Here is an 8,676-nt window from a genome sequence, read left to right as displayed (position 1 = left end):
TCACTACTGAATTTTGTAAAAACCTTTTCAAAATCTTTTTCACTCAAAAAACCAAAGAGAAAGAAAAGAAAAAGAACTCTAATACATTTACCTGGCTCGTAGCAAGACTCAGCATGCAATGCACATAAAATAATAACCTATATTGATTGATTGATTAAGAATATAGGTTTTAAACCTATACTACTGATGAAGCTATTCAATAATCTTAGAAAAATTTAGAAATTTGAGAAATCTGAAAATCAAGGTGTTACAAATCTACCCCCTTAAAGGAATATCGCCCTCGAGATTCGAGCAGATCAGAAAACGAGACAAGGGAACTTGGTCTTCAAAAATTTCTTCTCACTTTCCAAATTGCTTTTTTTCTCAATGTTATCCTCATTGCCCTGACAAACTCTGCCCACTTTGCTTTTAATGGCTTTTGCAACTATCTCGACAAATTTTGATTGATTACCTTGAGTATGTTGGATTTTCTCGGATATTCTATTCCTGTTATCTTCAACGATTCTAGTTGTCTCTGATGTACTATTCTAACTTTTTTGACCTGTGTCATATAGGACCATATATTTTGCTACACCACTCTTGTTTCGATACTATCGATAACAACCCTTGAGATCATGATACATCTTAGTGTTTTTTTATTCCTGAGAATTTCGTAGCTTTGATAAGTTTCCTTTTTTTTTTTTAATGATCTTCTCATCTATTGATTGACCTTGGCAGACCTTCTTATCCTTGAAGATTTAGTAAGGCGTATCCTAATTTCGAGGAAAGAGTACTTATTCTTAGCAATCACTTGTGTGGTCGGAGTGCGGCTTCTGGGTATTGTCCTTCCTTTATCACACTTTATTACTGCATTACCTTTGCTGACTAGCAGTTTCCAATATCTGTCTTTAGGTTCCAGAACCAAGAGATTAGCTAGGAAGACTACCCCCTTAAAAAGGAGCGGACTTCTCTGACTTACATTTCTAGTTCTTGAGAAGTAGATAGACTTGTAGCCTTTGACATGGAATATATCACTCTTTTTTTTGTGCCTACTAAGCTTCTGTGAGCTTGATGGGATCTCGTCGATCTTGGCTATCTTGAGTTACAACTTGAAAGTCATGACAGTCCGAATGTTGAACTAATATCTTCATATGGGATTTGGGGTTGATCCAGTTCCGTGCAGGGTGCTTCATGGGACACCAATTGACCCAGCGCATAGGTTCTCAACAGTTGACACACACCTTATTCTTAGGTATAAGGATCCACAGGGGACATCGATTGGCATAGCATATTTCTTCTTCACAGCAAAAACACACCTTCCTTGTAGGGGTACTCTGCAAATTTTCTCTCGACCTATGAAACTTTCTGGTTGACAAAACAAAGTGCTTGTTCAGGAGTGGAACGTAACCAAGAACTGTTGTTTGCTTGATGGTCTTCAAAGGATTTCTTCTTCTTCTTGATGTTGCCTTGCTTTCTACGCTTGTCTTCTGCACCTAGAGCTTCAACGATCTGTAGCAGACTTTCCATATTCTAAGCCATTCCTTGAAGGATCTGAGGTTGCGTCTCCAAAAAATTGTTCCTTGTTGAATTGAGGTGGCATCTACTGGATGTTGCTATTATTATTGTTGGTACCTTTACCAAGCTAATCTTTCTTTGTGTTCACCATCTGATCGGGATTGAGGTGGAAGTTGGGGCAAGAAGAGAAGGGACTAGAAGGTGAAAACCCAACTATACTATTAACTATAGCAATATATAAAGAATGCAGCTGTTACCAGATGCTAAAGCATCCCACAATGCATACCAGCACACAAGCAGAAAAACCAAATCACACAAGGCACACAACACAAGCACACACTACTAACAACACTCTAACGTTTCCAAAGATTAGGGAAAATCCTCCTATGACTCGAAGAACTAAAACCGGGAGCGGCGTGGAGGTAGATCTTCATGTCTTCAGTGTTGTGGTAGACGATTCTTCCTTGTCGTGATGGATCTTCATCTTTATCATATAAATCTTCACGCAAGGTAGGAGTGCCAAGACAGATCTTCAAGTGCATCCTCCTCGAATAGAGTAACTAGGATGGTTCAACAACTAATAGTTTGAAAAGGTGAGTGTTGGAAATTCATTTTTCTCAAAAGAGTGAAATAGGTAAGTAGAGAGAGAAACTGAGAGATTAGAAAAGCACAGGGATGGATTTTTCAAAATAGGCTTTTAAAATATGACCTTATGGCATTACCATTCTATCTAAGCTTATGTCTTATGGTCAGTATGGCTCTGATACCACCTCTGTCACACACGGTTTTAACGGCCAAAACCAGATGCGGCTTACATGTGTTGAACATCCTGGGCACACATAAGCCGCATCTGGTTTTGGCCGTTAAAACCGGGTGTGACACGTCGTGAGGCTTCGGACAGAGTACCTCTGGAGACGGGCAGTAGCTAATGGCCGAGAGGGTCACGAACCACCTCTCCCGCCTAGCCTTCAGCTTCGCCTCCGACACGCCATCGCCATTCTCCGGACGAAGTATCTCCGGAGCCGGGCAGCGGCTAAGGGCCAAGGGGGTCGTGGACCACCTCTACCGCCTAGCCTTTGGCTTCGCCTCCAACACCCCATCGCCAGGCTCCAGACGGAGTACCTTAGGAGCCGGGCAGCGGCTAAGGGCCAAGGGGGTCACGGACCACCTCTCCCGCCTAGCCTTCAGCTTCATCTCCGACGCGCCGTCGCCAGGCTCCTGACGGAGTACCTCAGCAGTCGGGCAGCAGTTAAGGGGTTAGGGGGTTGCGGACCACCTCTCCCGCCAAGCCTTTGGCTTTGCCTCCGACGCGCCATCATGAGGCTCCGGATGGAGTACCTCCGGAGCCAGGAAGCGGCTAATGGACGAGGGGGTCGCGGACCACCTCTCCCGCCTAACCTTTGGCTTTGCTTCCGATGTGCCATCGCCAGGCTCCGGAAGGAGTACCTCAGGAGTCAGGCAGCGGCTAAGGGCCGAGGGGGTCGCAGACCACCTCTCCCACCGAGCCTTCGGCTTCACCTTTGACGCATCATCGCCAGACTCCGCACGAAGTACCTCCGGAGTTGGGCAGCAGCTAAGGGCCCAAGGGGTCGTAGACCACCTCTCCCGCCTACCCTTCGGCTTCACCTTTGATGCGCTATCACTAGGCTCCAAACGGAGTACCTCCGAAGCTGGGCAGCAGCTAAGGGCCGAGGTGGTTGCGGACCACCTTTCCCACCTAGTCTTTGGCTTCGCCTCCGACGCGCCATCGCCAGGCTTCGGACGGAGTACCTCCGGAGACGGGCAGCGGCTAAGGTCTGAGGGGGTCATGGACGACCTCTCCTACCTAGCCTTCCACTTCGCCTCTGACGCGTCATCGCCAGGATCCGGACAGAGTACCTCAGGAGCCGAGCAGTAGCTAAGGGCGAAGGGGGTCGTGGACCACCTCTCCCGCCTAGCCTTTGGCTTCGCCTCTGACGCGCCGTCGCGAGGCTCCGGACGAAGTACCTCCGGAGCTAGGCAGCGGCTAATGGCTGAGGGGGTTGCGGACCACCTCTCCCGCCTGGCCTTCAGCTTCACTTCCGACGCGCCATCGATAGGCTCTGGACGAAGTACCTTCGGAGCTAGGCAGCGGCTAAGGGCTAACGAGGTCGTGGATCACCTCTCCCGCCTAGCCTTCGGCTTCGCCTCTGACGCGCCATTGCTAGGCTCTGGACGGAGTACCTTAGGAGCCGGGCAGTGGCTAAGGGCCAAGGGGGTCGCGGACTCTCCCGCCTAGCCTTCGGTTTCACCTCCAACGCGCCATCGCCAGGCTCCAGACGGAGTACCTCAGGAGCCAGGCAGCAGCTAAGGGCTGAGGGGGTCGCGGACCACCTCTCCCGCCTAGCCTTTGGCTTCGCCTTCGACGTGCCATCGTGAGTCTCCGGATGGAGTACCTTCAGAGCCGGGTAGCAGCTAATGGCCGAGGGGGTCGCGGACCACCTCTCTCGCCTGGCTTTCAGCTTCACCTCCGATGCACCATCACTAGGCTCCGGACGGAGTACCTCCGAAGCTGGGCAGCAGCTAAGGGCCGATAGGGTCGTGGACCACCTCTCTCGCCTTGCCTTTAGCTTCACCTCCAACGCACCATCACCAAGCTCCAGATGAAGTACCTTAGGAGCCGGGTAGCGGCTAAGGACCGAGGGGGTCACGGACCACCTCTCCCGCCTAGCCTTCGGCTTCGTCTCCGACTCGCCGTCACCAGACTCCGAATGGAGTACCTCCAGAACCGGGTAACGGCTAAGGTCTGAGGGGGTCGCGGACCACCTCTCTCGCCTGGCCTTCGGCTTCGTCTCCAATGCATCGTCACTAGGCTCCAGACAGAGTACCTCCGGAGCCGAGCAACGACTAAGGGCCGAGGGGTTCGCGGACCACCTCTCTCACCTAGCCTTCGGCTTTGCCTCTGATCCGCCATCGCCAGGCTCCGGACAAAGTACCTCCAGAGCCGGGCAGCGGCTAAGGGTCGAGGGGGTCGCGGACCGCCTCTCTTGCCTAACCTTGGTCTGCGCCTCTGACACATCATCGCCTTCAACCCGGCAGTTGCTAAGGAACCCGAACGGTCAAGGACCACCTCCGGAGCTCATCTCCAAATGTTCCAGAGGAACTTCGCTAAGTCAAAAATCTGGAAAAAATTAGGACAGAGTACACAGTAACCAGGGACGATGAGGTCGCTACTACTCCACCCGGTTCTCTTTAGTTACCCTACGTATCCACCGGTCATCAGAAAACCAGCCGTCGCCTTCGAAAGGGACGAAGAAGTACGATTTGGAGGAACGAAAGCATGCACACACGCGGCCACCCATTCGAAAGGTCCTCTTGCATTGCGATACGGAGGGAGACACGATTGTTCCCAAAGATCCACATTATATTATTAAACAACCAGTACATCTAGGGGATACAAACTAAAACAACCTTACAGAAATTACCACGAAGAAGATGGATCTCTACGGAGCAAAACAGGGTGAGAAAGAGTACAAGGTGACTAAGTCCAGCCGTGACATGGATATATCACAGCGTCACCAAGTACGTCATCCCGGTGACCTCCTTCACCTCCTACGAGTCCCGGTAGGGGCCACGCATGAGACGACATACGTGCCTCATTTGCGGCCAACCAGTGTGGAAGCCAATACAGTAGCCGGCTCCCGAGCTATCGTAGGATGCTGAGGAGTCCGAGGAGGTCACCGGCGAGGCCCTTTCCCTCGCCTTCCCAACCTCTTCCTGCTTCGCCACTGGGCCCACAGACGCCGGCTCACTCTCCCTTAGCAGGAGATCCCAATCGATCTCCTCGTCATCATCGGAGATATTAATGATCTCAACAGGCATGCCCTCCTCAGCCAAAGGTTGGGCCGGAGCAGCGGACAACCGCCTCCCGTGCAGAGGTGGAAGCTGTTCTGCCTCCGATACCTCTACTGATGACCGAAACAGCCGGGCTCCCAAAGGAGCTGTCGAGATCATCGATGTCTCCGAGGAGGATGAGGAGGAAGACGATGTCATATTTAAGTTAAGGTTAACTGCTACTCATCGGGCCATGGAGACTCCAACCAGGTAACCCCGACTTTATACCCGAGGCATGCAGCAACGTAGATCCGGAAGACGAAGCGGGGCGAACGTCATCGTGTCCTCCATTAAACACCTAGGGGATAGGGCCGTGGCCATATCCAGTTTCCCTCCAACATGTGGCAGCACTCCACGACGAAATGCCTCGTTTTCTCGCGCAGACATCCTGTCACATTAATGACCCAAACCCCTTTCAACACGTGACAGGATCACGGGCACAAGACCCTAGTGAGCCCTCGCATTATCCAGTCAGAACACGGCAGTGGCACGTCTTATCCCGCCAGGCAAATGTGTGGGATTCTCAAAACCCACACAGCACCCCTACTCTAGCGACTTCGAAGCACAGAGAATCGCCATCAGGCATCCTTGATACGATACCAGGATGGGGTTGATTTGTCCTCTTCATCCTCTTCCCCCCTCTGAAACATCGAGGCCCGAGAATGAGGGGGTACTGTTGGGGGGAAAATAAACTAGCCTGAGGGTAACGGTAGAAGATCACCGTCCAGGTCCCTCTGGAGCCTTGATCTCCGAACCCTCTGTTAAAAGCTCTATCTCCGATATCATCAAGTCCTTTCACAGTACCCCTTCGCACCTACAATACCCTCCCTTGGCTTCACCGGTTCGACCTCCCGAAGCCTTCCAAAACACAGCCTCCGAAGCCTCGGTCCTCCAAAGCTTCAGCCTCCCTAAGTCCCAGCCCTCCAGGGTCCCGCTTCCAATGTCTTCACATCCCTGTTCTATGCCTCCCGAGGCTCCCGCCTCGGGATGATCGGGCCACCTTTCTGATGGCAGCGAGGTGAGTCAGCGGGGCCTGGGAAGATCTGCCGAAAGGGGAGCGCCAATCGTGCTTTGCCTGCCAAGAAGTGACCGGCATTAAAGGCCTAGGCTAATGGGCGCCGCTCTGACACCTCGGCATGATGGTACCTATCCTGACACCCCTGACAATGTGGCGCTGGGCCGCAATTGGCGACCGACTTGCCCCCTCAGGGGGCAGGCACCACTATAATTACCACGATGGATATTTATTTCCCGACAGGATAGAAGGTAGTTATCCGGGATAAGGCTTAGTAATTAGCCGCGGGATATTTGTACATTATCATATGTTGTACGCCAAGCTAAGCATGGCCTTATAAATAGGAGGCCATGGTCCTTTGGAAAGGGGAGAGAAAAAACCGAAGGTCACAGCAAAAAAGAACACACATCACAGCGAACGTTGTAATACTTCTCCCAGAGTAATACATTTTGCTATCATCAATATATTCATGGTGTTCATTCCTCTCAAACTTCGTCTCCAAGCTTGAGTCTCCTTCTTAGAAGAAACTCTCGCCGTACTTGCTGGGGCAAGACGAATTCTTGCTCCAACAACGGGGACCTTGCAGAAACATTTTATATTCTTAGTTGTATATGCTCTAACACATAGTCTTGATTTGGTTAGTACCCACATGAAACACACTAAGGGTAGTCTAAATCTCACGGATAGTACGGAGGTGTTGAACCCTGTGAAACTCATTCTGACTCAGCTTGTGAACAAAATATTCTGACCTTGTTGTTAGCGTCATACTATTTGATTGAACCTGAGTCGTGCGAGCAATAAGGATCTCATAGTTGAAATCAACTATTTCCCATATTGCACTTCTTGGTTTAGAAGATAAACCTCCATGCGCACCTTCCAGTACAAAAATCACGGCCATCAAAAGCAGAATCTTCCCACTTCCACTACGTAAAAAACGGACAAAGGAGACACACATAAGTGACGGGTCGTTACACGACCTGTCACTTATGTCACCTCAGATCGAGACCATGTATTTACCTGTCAAAGATAACAGACAATAGGTGATGGGTCGTAATATTAAACGTTACCTACAACATGAGTGACATGTAATAACTAAACCCGTCACTTATGACCAAGTCATAAGTGATAGGTCTCCTTGCACCAGTCATAACTGATGGGTCATGTTACGACCGACCCGTCACTTATGACTTGGCAAAGGTGACGGGTTTCTCTGGGCTAGTCATAAGTGACGGGTAGTAATATACTCGTCACTTATTACTTAGATCTGTTTTAACATCTGCTAGCCACTGTGCAGGTGAACAGTTACTTAACAGTTCCGCCGCACAGTGCTGGCAATTTTCACCGGCTTCGCTAGAGATTTTCTAATATTTTGTTGATTTGAAGTTTGAATTGGGTCTAGGTCTTTCAAGGTTTGCATCTCCCCTTTCCTCCTCGTCTAATCCTTGTTTGGTAGATTTGTTGTGTTTTGAGTTGTAATCAACCATTTTGCATCTTTATTCAAAATCTTAGTACAAGTGAGTTGTATTTATGTTAGATTTGATACTAGGTTTGCCCAATCTACCACAAGATGTCACAAATCTAGTGTATTGTATAGAATTTTTAATCGCGTTTTAACCACAAAATTAAGGTAATTGTTAATGAAGAATGAATGTTTTTATATTAATTGTAGATGACGAACAGAAGTTGGATGTACTTTGAAACCTGGGCTTGTCCAGAGTACCTGAGCGGGGTACTGTCCTAAATCTATATCGGAGATATCATTATTAAATAAATATATTACTAGCACCAACAAATTTAATATAATTAATTCGTAATAGCTTATTAATTAATACCATTTGATATTAGGAGTCTTGCGAATTTTCAAAAACATAATGTTCATTGAATTTTAAAATTTTAACATAAATACTTTGGCGCTGTATTGCTTTTTGATCCTCTCTTTGTTTTATTGTTTTCTATTGCAAACCACTAGTTCTAAGTTAAAAATAATTCAATAATACTGTACTTTAGTGTAACGCATAATAATACAATCCTAAAATATAATCTTACATACATCATCTTAACTAGAGTACCAATCTCTAATTTTTACACGCACATATATTTGATTTTCTTAACCTAATACTAAAATAATGTAATATAAAGATTTCTACCTAAAATAAATATTTACAAATGACAAATCATTTTTCTACTCCCTAATTCAATATAAGTACACATAGATCGATAGACATACATCTAAAAGCACAATTATAAAGAAAAAACTTTACTTCAACGATTCTTTTTCCTCCTTCCCTTCTTCTTCCTCCTCCTACCTCCTTCCT

Source organism: Phragmites australis, chromosome 7 (genome assembly GCF_958298935.1).
Source record: "Phragmites australis chromosome 7, lpPhrAust1.1, whole genome shotgun sequence".
Taxonomy (NCBI): domain Eukaryota; kingdom Viridiplantae; phylum Streptophyta; class Magnoliopsida; order Poales; family Poaceae; genus Phragmites; species Phragmites australis.
Note: the sequence above shows the minus strand (reverse complement) of the source record.